General features: G+C 41.6%; 1 pseudogene; it reads right to left on the minus strand.

Moving 5' to 3' along the window:
* Positions 1 to 6,561: 6,561 nt before the first annotated feature.
* On the minus strand, positions 6,562 to 15,821 carry LOC118965028 (annotated as a pseudogene).
* Between the last annotated feature and the right edge of the window lie 419 nt (positions 15,822 to 16,240).

Raw genomic sequence — 16,240 nt, forward strand, 5'->3', positions numbered from 1 at the left:
CTGATTGAATCTGATCTGATACTCAACAAGATGCGTAAAGAACACCTGCAGTTCCACTGTAACCCCACTAGATGTCACACATGTAATAAGGCACAACTAGCTGATATGGGGTAGAATTGCCTGCGATTGTAAAGCACTATAGCTCTTAAAGTAACTCCAATATTCAAGCTGTTTCATCCGTTCCAGAAGACTTGAGGTGAAAACACAGTGGACTGTGTTTAAGATAATGTGTAAAAATTAACATATGAATACAAAGTGCATCCAGCCAGTGACGTCACCACCTGCTGACAACACTGAGGTCGTATTTCTAGTTTATAGTCCCTCTATTTAAAAACCTAATTTCTCTGCAGTTGGGTCTTTATATTTTTCCTGGCTGTGTCAGTCTGTAGAATATATTTATCTGATTCTCACTCTGTTCTCCAAGGTGTAACGCACTTAAAAAAAAATAGGGTTCTTCAAGAAGGGTGATGTTCTGTGTGGAACTGTAATGACTAATTACTGAGCCCTTCAAATGGTTCTTTGCAGTTCAGAAAAGGGCTTTTTCGTCTTAGTGATAATTAAAATGTGGAGGCACGTTACAATATTTTGGGGGTGTAGCTTGCGCACAGCTGTTGTGCAACCGTGAGTCATTCCAGTTTATCTAATCTGTTGTGTTTTGCTGTGAAAAGGCTGGCTGATGCATAGCTGCTTTTAGCTAAGCAGGTCTTTTTATTTCACATACACTAGTGTTGCTCTCAATTGTATCGGGTTGCACAAAAACAGACTGAACATTAAATACAATTCTATTTCAACTAACTTTGCCCTTTGGGCATGATGGTAGCTGATGCCCTTCACATTAAAAGGTTTTCACTGAAAGTCAGGAACAGTTCCTTCTCAAAATGTGAGATTTATTTGAATAAATATAAAAAAAACAGCCCAAACCGATTAAGACCTACAATAAAACAAACAGGTATTTCCTTGCTCACCTCTCACTCAAACTGGCAGTCTCCCACAAACATTTAAACACCTGTAGTGCATCAACTCAATTAGTGGGAGGAGCCCACAATTAGCCAACCTGTGTTGTCATACGAACATTCCACACACTTTCAATTAAAGACAATCAACTGATTCACTCTATAGCCAGATGAAATGTTGATAGAAAACAGGGCCATTTACACAATATACAGTACATTCATAAATACACCGAGCAAAACTTGGGAAATGTTCAGTCTTTTATTAAGTGAGGTTGTGTTCACATCGTCACATATGTCATTACATGTTGTTTATGACTATGGACTCATGTATGGTCTTGTGTCATTTGAGAACAGTTGACTAAATCAGTGGCTCTCAATTCTCTCCTCAGGGAACCCCAGCAGTAGTGATGGGAAGTTTGGCTCTTTTTACTGACTCAGATCTTTTTGACTCTTTCAGTCAAAAGAACAAATCTTTTGACTCATTTGAGCCAGTAATGCCCAGAGCACGCAGGACCCTCTACCGATGAACGATGAACTGAAAACTCAAAATAGTCATGATTCTACAAGCCTCTCGTTCACGTCATTCACCATAAGGGGCTTATTGGAGCTGTCATTTGTGACTGAAACGTGTAAACGTGTGCTTTATACAATGCAGGATATAGTTGTTGACTGCTAGCCATACAAATAAGGTTTCTTGAAACATTTGAAACAAGATCTAGTTGTGGCCGCAGCTGGACTTCATTGTGAACGACTCTTGGCGGAACGCATTGCTTGATTGCCGTGAGATGATAAGCACAATGCCGTTCGCGAGTTCGGGTTTGTTGAGAAGAGGCTGTGTATATTTTGGTTGTGCAAAGCTGTGTCCATAACATTCAATAATCAATTATTTAAATTTTCAATTATCAGTTCTTAACATGTTTTTTTCTTCTATATGCTCATGATCTATTTCCCTACAAGGATATGACAGACAGTTGATGGTTGGAGCATGTCTCTGTAGCCGCTGAGCCGGATTAGCATGAATTCATCCTGCTGTAGTACTCATTGCGGCCACCCCTAGCAGGTCAAACAAACGACTAAAATGAACGAGTCACTCAGAAAAATTAATCATGTCTCTTGAGTCTATCATAGTATTCTCACATTTTGTTTGTGCATGCCGCCGCCTACCTTGCGGGAGTGTGTGGTCGATCATGTTACATTTTGTGATAAAAACTATTTTAGGGAAGAGAGAAAGGAAACAATAGCACCACCAACTAACCCTACACCTACAGTATACACCACTAAAAATATATACACTGTATGGATTTAAAAAAAAGACAATACAAACACACCACCTCATTCCACTACTTTGACCCTAACTGATCCTATACCAGGCTGACAGCCTGGGAGGACGGGACTCTTTCATTCAACACACCTTGTATCTCTCCTGCATTAAAACCTCGTACACCCAAGTACTGCTCTGCAGCTGCCACCACAACATCTATTTTCTATGACATACTTTGCATTTCTGCAGTACACTTGATAACCATGGCAATGAATGCTAAGAAGCCAACCTTACTGAAGCACAAATTCGTATATAATGTAACATTTTATCCAAAGCAACTTACGGTCATGCGTACATAGATTTTAAATATGGGTGGTCCTGAGAATCAAACACACTACTCTGGCATTACAAGCACCATGCACTACCAACTGAGCTACAAAGGACCACATGTTGGCCCAATCCACCTCTGTATTGGCCTATGCCTACTACTCACCCTTGACCCATCCTCCTCTACTCTCTTCACTGTCTCACCATAAGACACCTTCTGTTCTATTCTGACCCTGGTAACCTCAACCTGTCTCTCTCACACAGGACACTATGATCACCAGCAACATTGGCACCCCCACTGTTGATACACACCTTTTTTTCCATCAATACTACACATTCCTTTGTCTCATGCCCTCTTGTACACTTCTCACATCTCAGAATCTCCCTCCTACACACTGCTGCAACATAACCTTAATCTTGGCATCTTAAACACCTTAGTGGGTTCGGCACAAAAGCTCTCACGGGTTAACTGATATATGCTAAAATGACGTTGTCAGGTAAAGACAGATTCAAACCTCAAAAGGACAGACAGTGTCTTCTCTGTTTCACCATGCTCGCCACCGGGTCTACGTCACACCAAACGGCGGGCATCATAGACACAGGTAATCTTTCATTCCACCTCAACACCCAATAATCACTCCTTTCAAAGGCGCTTTCACCTATTTAACAGTCCCGAAACTATTTTCTACCCAGCCTGAGACAACATATGGGTCAGCCAAAAGGCAGGACCAATTTTCTCCAAAAATGTAACTCCCAATGGGCTAGAATCATCGTTTGCATGACCACTGGGGCGAGGCTCAGACTCAGAGGTCTTCACCACACCTGCAACCACAGGTAGTCATCCATCCATGCAACCAACATCACACTCGTCAGGTTCAATTTCTAAGCCATCAGAGACAGCAGAGTATGGTTTGTACTTGGCACCGTTCTTCCTCACCACTGTTATATAGTGACTTCATCCGCTGTAATGCACGGATGGCCTTTCTCCAACACCCAACTTCTGTCCCTTAGCCCAATTTACTAGTCTGGCTAGCTTTGGCCTCTCCATGATATGCAAAGCCAGGGCTACATTGCATCTGAGAGCATAGTCCTCCGGGGATTACACTTGAGTCGTTCAAAAGAACGACTCGTTCTCGAACTGCACATTAGTGCACATTGAATTAACTTTTCAATTAACACAATATGGAATTCTAACAATATACAGTTGAAACGGAAGTTTACATAAACCTTAGCCAAATACATTTAAACTCAGTTTTTCACAATTCCTGACATGTAATCCTGGTAAAAGGTCCCTGTCTTAGGTCAGTTAGGATCACCACTTTATTTTAAGAATGTGAAATGTCAGAATAATAGTAGAGAGAATGATTTATTTCAGCTTTTATTTCTTTCATCACATTCTCAGTGGGTCAGAAGTTTACATACACTCAATTAGTATTTGGTAGCATTGCCTTTAAATTGTTTAACTTGGGTCAAATGTTTCATGTAACCTTGAATTTTGGCCCATTCATCCTGACAGAGATGGTGTAACTGAGTCAGGTTTGTAGGCCTCCTTGCTAGCACACGCTTTTTCAGTTCTGTACACAAATTTTCTATAGGATTGAGGTCAGGGCTTTGTCATGGCCACTCCAATACCTTGACTTTGTTGTCCTTAAGCCATTTTACCACAACTTTGGAAGTATGCTTGGGGTCATTGTCCATTTGCGACCAAGCTTTAACTTCCTGACTGATGTCGTGAGATGTTGCTTCAATATGTCCACATCATTTTCCATTTTCATAATGCCATCTATTTTGTGAAGTGCACCAGTCCCTCCTGCAGCAAAGCACCCCAACAACATGATGCTGCCACCCCCGTGCTTCACGGTTGGGATGGTGTTCTTCTTCATTAATGCCAAACAGTTCTATTTTTGTTTCATCAGACCAGAGGACATTTCTCCAAAAAGTACGATCTTTGTCCCCATGTGCAGTTGCAAACCATAGTCTGGCTTTTTTTATGGCGGTTTTGGAGCAGTGGCTTCTTCCTTGCTGAATGGCCTTTCAGGTTATTTCGATTTAGGACTCTTTTTACTGTGGATATAGATACTTTTGTACCTGTTTCCTCCAGCATCTTCACAAAGTCCTTTGCTGTTGTTCTGGGATTGATTTGCACTTTTCGGACCAAAAGTACATTAATCTCTAGGAGACAGAACACCTCTCCTTCCTGAGTGGTATGATGGCTGCGTGGTCCCATGGTGTTTATACTTGCGTACTATTGTTTGTACACATGAACGTGGTACCTTCAAGCATTTGGAAATTGCTCCCAAGCAGGAACCAGACTTGTGGACGTCTACATTTTTTGGCTCATTTCTTTTGATTTTCCCATGATGTCAAGGAAAGAGGCACTGAGTTTGGAGGCCTTGAAATACATCCACAGGTACACCTCCAATTGACTCAAATTATCAGAAGCTTCTAAAGCCATGACATTTGTTTGAATTTTCCAAGCTGTTTAAAAGCACAGTCAACTTAGTTTATGTAAACTTCTGACCCACTGGAAATGTGATACAGTGAAAGTGAAGTGAAAACCATGTATGTAAACCATTGTTGGAAAAATTACTTGTGTCATGCACAAAGTAGATGTCCTAACCGACTTGCCAAAACTATAGTTTGTTACCAAGAAATTTGTGGAGTGGTTGAAAAACAAGTTTTAATGACTCCAACCTTAGTGCATGTAAACTTCCGACTTCAACTGTAATATGGCTAACCAGAATAAAACAAAACCTGTAGTTCTTCAAAAGGATCTATAAAGAACCTTTCAGATTGACTAACGTTCTTTTATAGAACCATTCTCCATAAAGATTCTATAAAGGAATATATAAAAAGGTTCTATATAGCCCCAAAAAGGGTTGTAACTGCAGCAGAACACTTTTCTGGTGCTATACTGTATATGCCCTTTTATTAATGGTTCTTCATACAACTTTAGGAAAGGGTTATTTAAAGAACCATAAAGCTTACATTTAGAACCTTGTGAACATGTTTCTTTATAGAACCTTGAAAAAAAGGTTCTATATAGCACCAGAAAGGGATCTGCTATGGTTACAAGCCAAATAACTAGTTTTTGGCACTATATACTGTAGAAGTTTTTTTTTGGTGTGTGTGTGTGATTCTACATGTGTTTCTCTAACTTCAGGAAATATGGTAAGGTGTTATCAATAAAATTTGAATTGAAATAAAAATAGATTTATTGATCAAAGACATGCTTCCTGGCTTTTTATTGACAAGAATAAATATGTTTTATTCAAATCAGAACAGTTCACATCTGGTACAGAGATTAGTAAATAATATATTACCATTTAATATTTACACTTTTTTTAAATGTCACAAGTGTAACAACTTTTACTTTAAAATAGTACTGTCACGTCCTGACCTTAGCTCCTTTTTTATGTCTCTATTTTAGTTTGGTCAGGGCGTGAGTTGGGGTGGGCATTCTATGTGTTGTTCTATGGTTTTGTATTTCTGTGTTTGGCCTGGTATGGTTCCCAATCAGAGGCAGCTGTTTATCGTTGTGTCTGATTGAGAACCATACTTAGGCAGCCTGTTTTCCCACTATGATTTGTGGGTAGTTGTTTTCTGTCTTTGTATTAGTTACCAGTCGGAACTGTTTCGGTTGTTATTTTTGTTTACTTTGTATTGTAGTGTTCAGGTTAATAAATAACGAACACTTACCACGCTGCGCATTGGTCCGATCTTTCCCGTTACAAGTACATAGATGATTAATGTCAAAAAATGTCTGAAATATTATTCAAATAAGATTTGATACAGAGTGATTAGCAAAGCTACAGATAAGGCATATTGATTTGAGGGCATCATAGTTTGAGAGCATCATTTAATAAAATGTCTTCAACATGAAGGTAATGGGAAAAAAAACTATTCACAGATCAGACCTGTGGAGAGAGAACTTGTATAAACAAAGTACTATTTCACCTCCTCTCTCAGATATTACATAATCTGTAGAAGAAATGTTACCCCCCCCCCCACTTACCGGGACTACATCACTGTCAGAGAGACCTCTGATTGGCAGATATGTATATCAGGATGGTCAGCATCACCAAGCTTTCCATTAGAGAGGTATGGGTACATTCTCTCAGTAAACGTGTCTTTGTATTTGTAGATGTGTGTCATGTCTTTCAGGTCGTAGAAAGACACCTCCCTCTTGTCATAGTCCAGCTGCACACTGGTCCTCTGGAGTCTCCTCTTTAGTGTGAGACTTATCTCCTGCACAATATTTACCTCTCCTCAAATATATGGATTAGTATCTATACACCGTGGTTGCAAATATTTCCTTCTTCCTGTTGATTGACTCCTTGGCCACACCTATATACCAGTGAGAGTGGTCCCCTACCTCCAGCTCCCAGCTGTCTTTTCTTGACCTAAACCCTTCAGAGCCCAGAACATTGCCGTAAATTTTGTTCCTCTCTGGGTTGTCAGGGAGCTGCTGCCTTTTTTCTAAATGTCTCACAGTGGTCAGATCATCAGACGGAGAGAGCCTACATTCAGCAGTATTGGAGTCCAGAATCACAGGAGTGTACTTGACAATCCTTTGTATCTTCTTCCAGACTATGAACTGCAGATTTCCCAGGTGTTTTACCACATCTACCAGTGCTCCTGAGACCAGCTGTGGATCTGGCAGTGTGAACTGGGCTCTGGAGCTTGTCTGGGTGTGTTTGTAGCTCTTGAGAAATGACACATTCTGTTTCCGCAGGTTCTGTTTCACAGCAGGGATGATTTCTGTAAGAGAGGTGATCTGGTCCTGAATGTTCTTTCTCTCTGGTGATCATCTTACCCTTCTCCTTCTCTTCCTCCCTCCGTGCAGTCAGTCTGGCCTCCTCTTCCTCTCTGAGGAACTGGTGAAGCTTCTCAAGCTCCCCCCTGATCTGCCTCTCTGTCGCTCCCAGCTGCTTCCTGGAGCATTACATGTCTCCTCTAAGTCTTCACATTTGGTCTACTTGTCCTGCAGTGACTAAAACAGATGTTAATTTGTGAATTTGTGTCCATGGTCATCAGGAGATTCACATTTGTGACCCACAGCTCTCTGCTTCACCTTACATAACCACTTTGGTTCATCTGTATGTTTACTACAAATTATCTATCTGTCATCCTTTGGATAACTATCATTCCTCCCTTCCCTGGACCCTCCTGCTTTCTATATCCCTGCATATTTGTCAACCAGCTCCTTTAATGAAAAATGAATTGCAGCATCCTTAGAAGATTTTCTCTTACAGACTAGACAGTTCTTGTTTTTGGTCTGATCCCAGTATTTGTCCAGGCAGCTGGAACAGAAGCTGTGGTGGCAGTCCAGAGAAACAGGTTCTCTGAAAGTCTCTGAACAGATATGACAGCACAGGTAAGTATCCGGGAGAGCTTTCTCAGCCATTTTCTTGAACAGTGCTGATGGTATCCTAGTGTCCTTTGATTAGCAAAAAAAAAACAATTGACACTAGAGCAACCACTTCATCTCATATGCTTAAAGCTACATTTTAGTTTTAACGCTAAATTGTAAATATTTCGCCACTATGGCCTATTTATTGCCTTACCTCCCTAATCTTACTACATTTGCACACACTGTACATAGATTATTCTATTGTGTTATTGACTGTACATTTGTTTATCCCATGTTTAACTCTACGTTGTTGTTGTCGCACTGCTTTGCTTTATCTTGGCCAGGTCGCAGTTGTAAATGAGAACTTGTTCTCAACTGGCCTACCTGGTTAAATAAAGGTGAAATAAAATAAATATGACCAAAATAAAGTAAGAAAATAAGTATGTGTCTGTGGTCAGACGCTTCACAAGTCCTTAACTGGCAGCTTCATTAAATAGTACCCGCAAAACACCAGTCTCAACGTCAACAGTGAAGAGGTGACTGGCATTCTAGAAAGAGTTTCAAAGAAAAAGCCATATCTCAGACTGGCCAATAAAAAGAAAAGATTAAGATGGGCAAAAGAACACAGACAATGGAAAGAGGAACTCTGCCTAGAAGGCCAGTATCCCGGAGTCACCTCTTGACTGTTGACGTTGAGACTGGTGTTTTGCGTGTGCTATTTAATGAAGCTGCCAGTTCAGGACTTGTGAGGCATCAGTTTCTCAAACTAGACACTCTAATGTACTTGTCCTCTCAGTTGTGCACCGGGGCCTCCCACTCCTCTTTCTATTCTGGTTAGAGCCAATTTGCGCTGTTCTGTGAAGGGATTAGTACACAGCGGTGTACGAGATCTTCAGTTTCTTGGCAATTTCTCGCATGGAATAGCCTTAATTTCTCAGAACAAGAATAAATCAAAATCAAATCAAATCAAATTTATTTATATAGCCCTTTGTACATCAGCTGATATCTCAAAGTGCTGTACAGAAACCCAGCCTAAAACCCCAAACAGCAAGCAATGCAGGTGTAGAAGCACGGTGGCTAGGAAAAGCTCCCTAGAAAGGCCAAAACCTAGGAAGAAACCTAGAGAGGAACCAGGCTATGTGGGGTGGCCAGTCCTCTTCTGGCTGTGCCGGGTGGAGATTATAACAGAACATGGCCAAGATGTTCAAATGTTCATAAATGACCAGCATGGTCAAATAATAATAAGGCAGAACAGTTGAAACTGGAGCAGCAGCACGGTCAGGTGGACTGGGGACAGCAAGGAGTCATCATGTCAGGTATTCCTGGGGCATGGTCCTAGGGCTCAGGTCCTCCGAGAGAGAGAAAGAAAGAGAGAATTAGAGAGAGCATATGTGGGATGGCCAGTCCTCTTCTGTCTGTGCCGGGTGGAGATTACAACAGAACATGGCCAAGATGTTCAAATGTTCATAAATGACCAGCATGGTCGAATAATAATAAGGCAGAACAGTTGAAACTGGAGCAGCAGCACGGCCAGGTGGACTGGGGACAGCAAGGAGTCATCATGTCAGGTAGTCCTGGGGCATGGTCCTAGGGCTCAGGTCCTCCGAGAGAGAGAAAGAAAGAGAGAAGGAGAGAATTAGAGAACGCACACTTAGATTCACACAGGACACCGAATAGGACAGGAGAAGTACTCCAGATATAACAAACTGACCCTAGCCCCCCAACTACTGCAGCATAAATACTGGAGGCTGAGACAAGAGGGGTCAGGAGACACTGTGGCCCCATCCGAGGACACCCCCGGACAGGGCCAAACAGGAAGGATATAACCCCACCCACTTTGCCAAAGCACAGCCCCCACACCACTAGAGGGATATCTTCAACCACCAACTTACCATCCTGAGACAAGGCTGAGTAGAGCCCACAAAGACCTCCGCCACGGCACAACCCAAGGGGGGGGGGGGGGGGGGCGCCAACCCAGACAGGATGACCACATCAGTGAATCAACCCACTCAGGTGACGCACCCCCTCCAGGGACGGCATGAGAGAGCCCCAGTAAGCCAGTGACTCAGCCCCTGTAATAGGGTTAGAGGCAGAGAATCCCAGTGGAAAGAGGGGAACCGGCCAGACAGAGACAGCAAGGGCGGTTCGTTGCTCCAGAGCCTTTCCGTTCACCTTCCCACTCCTGGGCCAGACTACACTCAATCATATGACCCACTGAAGAGATGAGTCTTCAGTATAGACTTAAAGGTTGAGACCGAGTTTGCGTCTCTGACATGGGTAGGCAGACCGTTCCATAAAAATGGAGCTCTGTAGGAGAAAGCCCTGCCTCCAGCTGTTAGAAATTCTAGGGACAATTAGGAGGCTTGCGTCTTGTGACCGTAGCGTACATGTAGGTATGTACGGCAGGACCAAATCAGAGAGATAGGTAGGAGCAAGCCCATGTAATGCTTTGTAGGTTAGCAGTAAAACCTTGAAATCAGCCCTTGCTTTGACAGGAAGCCAGTGTAGAGAGGCTAGCACTGGAGTAATATGATAATTTTTTTTGGTTCTAGTCAGGATTCTAGCAGCCGTATTTAGCACTAACTGAAGTTTATTTAGTGCTTTATCCGGGTAGCCGGAAAGTAGAGCATTGCAGTAGTCTAACCTAGAAGTGACAAAAGCATGGATTAATTTTTCTGCATCATTTTTGGACAGAAAGTTTCTGATTTTTGCAATGTTACGTAGATGGAAAAAAGCTGTCCTTGAAATGGTCTTGATATGTTCTTCAAAAGAGATATCAGGGTCCAGAGTAACGCCGAGGTCCTTCACAGTTTTATTTGAGACGACTGTACAACCATTAAGATTAATTGTCAGATTCAACAGAAGATCTCTTTGTTTCTTGGGACCTAGAACAAGCATCTCTGTTTTGTCCGAGTTTAAAAGTAGAAAGTTTGCAGCCATCCACTTCCTTATGTCTGAAACACATGCTTCTAGCAAGGGCAACAGATGCAGAGCCTCGGTCCGATGCCATTAAAATGTAATTTACCACCTTCACAAGTGCCGTCTCAGTGCTATGATGGGGTCTAAAACCAGACTGAAGCATTTCGTATACATTGTTTGTCTTCAGGAAGGCAGTGAGTTGTTGCGCAACAGCCTTTTCTAAAATTTTTGAGAGGAATGGAAGATTCGATATAGGCCGATAGTTTTTTTATATTTTCTGGGTCAAGGTTTGGCTTTTTCAAGAGGCTTTATTACTGCCACTTTTAGTGAGTTTGGTACACATCCGGTGGATAAAGAGACGTTTATTATGTTCAACATAGGAGGGCCAAGCACAGGAAGCAGCTCTTTCAGTAGTTTAGTTGGAATAGGGTCCAGTATGCAGCTTGAAGGTTTAGAGGCCATGATTATTTTCATCATTGTGTCAAGAGATATAGTACTAAAACACTTGAGCGTCTCTCTTGATCCTAGGTCCTGGCAGAGTTGTGCAGACTCAGGACAACTGAGTTTTGAAGGAATACGCAGATTTAAGGAGGAGTCCGTAATTTGCATTCTAATAATCATAATCTTTTCCTCAAAGAAGTTCATGAATTTATCACTGCTAAAGTGAAAGTCATCCTCTCTTGGGGAATGCTGCTTTTTAGTTAGCATGCGACAGTATCAAAAAGGAATTTTGGATTGTTCTTATTTTCCTCAATTAAGTTAGAAAAGTAGGATGCAGCAGTAAGGGCTCTTCGGTACTGCACAGTACTGTCTTTCCAAGCTAGTCGGAAGACTTCCAGTTTGGTGTGGCGCCATTTCCGTTCCAATTTTCTGGAAGCTTGCTTCATGGCTCGGGTATTTTCTGTACCAGGGAGCTAGTTTCTTGTGAGAAATGTTTTTAGTTTTTAGGGGTGCAACTGCATCTAGGGTATTGCGCAAGATTAAATTGAGTTCCTCAGTTAGGTGATTAACTGATTTTTGTCCTCTGGCGTCCTTGGGTAGACAGAGGGAATCTGGAAGGACATCAAGGACTCTTTGTGTTGTCTGTGAATTTATAGCACGACTTTTGATGATCCTTGGTTGGGGTCTGAGCAGATTATTTGTTGCAATTGCAAACATAATAAAATGGTGGTCCGATAGTCCAGGATTATGAGGAAAAACATTAAGATCCACAACATTTATTCCATGGGACAAAACTCCAGCGTATGACTGTGACAGTGAGTGGGTCCAGAGACATGTTGGACAAAACCCACTGAGTCGATGATGGCTCCGAAAGCCTTTTGGAGTGGGTCTGTGGACTTTTCCATGTAAATATTAAAGTCACCAAAGATTAGAATATTATCTGCTATGACTACAAGGTCCGATAGGAATTCAGGGAACTCAGTGAGGAACGCTGTATATGGCCCAGGAGGCCTGTGAACAGTAGCTATAAAAAGTGATTGAGTAGGCTGCATAGATTTCATGACTAGAAGCTCAAAAGACGAAAACGTAATTTTTTTTTTGTAAATTTAAATTTGCTATCGTAAATGTTAGCAACACCTCCGCCTTTGTGGGATGCACGGGGGATATGGTCACTAGTGTAGCCAGGAGGTGAGGCCTCATTTAACACAGTAAATTCATCAGGCTTAAGCCATGTTTCAGTCAGGCCAATCACATCAAGATTATGATCAGTGATTAGTTCATTGACTATAATTGCCTTTGAAGTAAGGGATCTAACATTAAGTAGCCCTATTTTGAGATGTGAGGTATCATGATCTCTTTCAATAATGACAGGAATGGAGGTGGTCTTTATCCTAGTGAGATTGCTAAGGCGAACACCGCCTTGTTTAGTTTTGCCCAACCTAGGTCGAGGCACAGACACGGTCTCAATGGTGATAGCTGAGCTGACTACACTGACTGTGCTGGCAGGCTGGCTAACAGCCTGCTGCCTGGCCTGCACCCCATTTCATTGTGGAGCTAGAGGAGTTAGAGCCCTGTCTATGTTGGTAGATAAAATGAGAGCACCCCTCCAGCTAGGATGGAGTCCGTCACTCCTCAACAGGTCAGGCTTGGTCCTGTTTGTGGGTGAGTCCCAGAAAGAGGGCCAATTATCTACAAATTCTATCTTTTGGGAGGGGCAGAAAACAGTTTTCAACCAGCGATTGAGTTGTGAGACTCTGCTGTAGAGCTCATCACTCCCCCTAACTGGGAGGGGGCCAGAGACAATTACTAACATCGTTGGTGCCGACGTGGATAACAATATCTCTATACTCTCTACACTCGCCAGTTTTAGCTTTAGCCAGCACCATCTTCAGATTAGCCTTAACGTCGGTAGCCCTGCCCCCCGGTAAACAGTGTATGATCGCTGGATGATTCGTTTTAAGTCTAATACTGCGGGTAATGGAGTCGCCAATGACTAGAGTTTTCAATTTGTCAGAGCTAATGGTGGGAAGCTTCGGCATCTCAGACCCCGTAACGGGAGGAGTAGAGACCAGAGAAGACTCGGCCTCTGACTCCGACCCGCTGCTTAATGGGGAAAACCGTTTGGAAGTTTCTGTCGGCTGAATGAGCGACACCGGTTGAGCGTTCCTACAGCATTTCCTTCCAGAAACCGTGAGAAAGTTGTCCGGCTGCGGGGACTGTGCCAGGGGATTTATACTACTATCTGTACTTACTGGTGGCACAGACGCTGTTTCATCCTTTCCTACACTGAAATTACCCTTGCCTAGCGATTGCGTCTGAAGCTGGGCTTGTAGCACAGCTATCCTCGCCGTAAGGCGAGTACAGCGACTGCAATTAGAAGGCATCATGTTAATGTTACTACTTAGCTTCGGCTGTTGGAGGTCCTGACGAATCGTGTCCAGATAAAGCGTTCCTTTTACAGGCAGGCATGTGAATAAAACAATTTGCATATTTACCAAAGGGCCCCAGGGGACCAGTAATTCCCCCTTTGGACACATGACTCACATTGTGATTCATACGCCCGAAAATAACATCAACACTGCCTGTTAAATAAAAAATAAACTAATCAGAATAAAAAATGTAATTCTCTCTTGATAACTCCATAAGGAAATAATTGTATCCCATAAGGTAATGATCAAATAGACTAGAGACAGCTAGCTCTCTCTCTCTCTCTCTCTCTCCTTGTGGTCTGAATTACACAGGACTATTAATAAATTATAAACTTCTTCCTAATGTCTTGTTTTTGCATAGCCCATAAAAAAACAAAACAATGTCTGCTGTCTTTCTAGTGAGGGTGATCAGGCCTCACCAGGAAGTCAGAACAGAAGCCAGAGGTCAGTCAGCCCTATTAAGTGAGTGTTTGTTTTCCTGAACCCCAGACATTATTTAAAGATATTTCAAACATTTTGTCTATCAAGTTTACATTGGGTTTTTCAGTACATTTCTTCTAATCAAGAGAATGTACATGTGTGCAACAGAAACTCTGACAATAGAAACTTTAATTTGTGTACAGCATCTTTCTAACCTGTGAAGAACCCACTAAAACCAAATAAAAGACCCCACACTTCTAAATCAAACAGAATATTAACCACTAACAAATATTAATTAATAGGTGGGTTGTTTGTGGGTGCTGATGTGTGTGTAGCAAAAATCGTAGGGTAAACACAAACAGCATAGCAAGGCCTAGCTTAATTTGGGAGTTTCCTTAACTGCTGAAATCCGGGCACTTTTAACTGCTCTCCTAAGGAAGCCTTTCAAAGGGAGAGATACAGAATAATTGATAAACATTAAAAAAAAACTTGGTAGCAAGAAAGAAAATAAACATGTACTTAGTTTTCCGTCCTAAAAAGTCTTAATCATTTATCGAGTTTACTGCATCTTGGGCAGGAAGTCTCGATAAACCCATGCGTATACAGAATTATACTTCAGACACATTTATACTTCAGACACATCAGATGATAGAGTGTCCCATAAAGCTGAATTGGGCACCTTCTAAGGTAAACAACTTTCTTGTAATCGTAATCATTTTGACCAGTTGCATTGACATGTAATTCTGTACAAACTGTCCCTAATTTCCCCACTGCGTCGGTCACAGCCTGTTTGAGTTCAGTGTGTACTGGCGGCTATCTATTGTTCCACAGAAAGGTTATCTCTAACCCAAACAACAGATGACTTAACCACGAGAGCAGTGGACCAGGCCTTGGAGAGTGAGCAGCATCTAATTTAATATCAGTCCCAATGCTCAATTCGTCTGTCTTACTCCTTCAAATTACTAAGATTATTGCCTTATTGGATTGCTATCTGAAAGCCAATTACCATTCACTTGTTACTTTCAATAGTCTCCATAATCTATTTACTTCCACTAAAACCGCCTCTTTCCAGTAGAACAAAAAAAATCTCAATCACTTCTCCTAATTCACACGGATCACACTCAAACAATGTTCTGCTTTTCCCCCTATTGCAAAGTTGAAAATAAACATGATAACTTTCTCCATATTGGAAAGCATTGTTTTCATTTTAGTATACCTTCAAAAAGTTACTCTTTATATATTTTTTTACCAATCTCTGTCGGATATTCACTTTCTGCTTCAATATTTATTAAATGTCTATTATTTTAAGATTCCTATGTAATGCTTTGGAGGGATCAATATGTATTAACTGGGTTGGCACTTTATCAGTCCCCAGTAGATGTCATGCTCCGTCCATAATAAGTCTCTACCTAACACTTTAAACAGTTGAGTAGGTGAAGACAGAAAATCATTGGTTCTATTTAACAGGGTACGGGCTTATTTAAAAATGTCTTACCAGGGTGGAGGAAATCACATAAGCATGTATAGTTTTATTGGTTAGTGGTAAATCAAGTCCCGTTCAATGCTTTAACCTCATCTTCATCAAAGGATCCATAAAGGGACCACTCTGAACAGAATAGCTTTTACACCACTTACAAACATCTGCATGTGGGTGTGCAAGCTGTATATATGTATTTTGTCTATTCTTACTTCATCAGATCATCATCGTAATAACCCATTATACAAATATTCTGTTACTTTATCTCTAGTAACCCATTACGCATTTGTATACATTTATAAATGTATAAATCTTTAGGTTTTCACCTCCACACTACAGCAACAATCACAGCGCAGCAGCCTTAGAGGTACAAATATCTTTCAATGGCTTCTCCTGTCAGTGCTCACTACCTACAGATCTAAAAACTCAGCTCACTCAGAACTGGTTGGGGTATCCATTCTTTCACGCACTCAGTAATCCTCTTTCACACTGGAGCTAGTCCCCCGATAGCTCTCATTCACTCTGTACAGTCAGCTTAATATCCACATTTCAATCTCTTAACATTCAAATTTCAATCAATCATATTATTATCCAAATTCCAAGGAGCTTATCACCCAAATATCAATCAATCAGCTTATTTTCCAAATTCAATACACAACT

The sequence above is a fragment of the Oncorhynchus mykiss genome, chromosome 6 (assembly GCF_013265735.2).
Source record: "Oncorhynchus mykiss isolate Arlee chromosome 6, USDA_OmykA_1.1, whole genome shotgun sequence".
Taxonomy (NCBI): domain Eukaryota; kingdom Metazoa; phylum Chordata; class Actinopteri; order Salmoniformes; family Salmonidae; genus Oncorhynchus; species Oncorhynchus mykiss.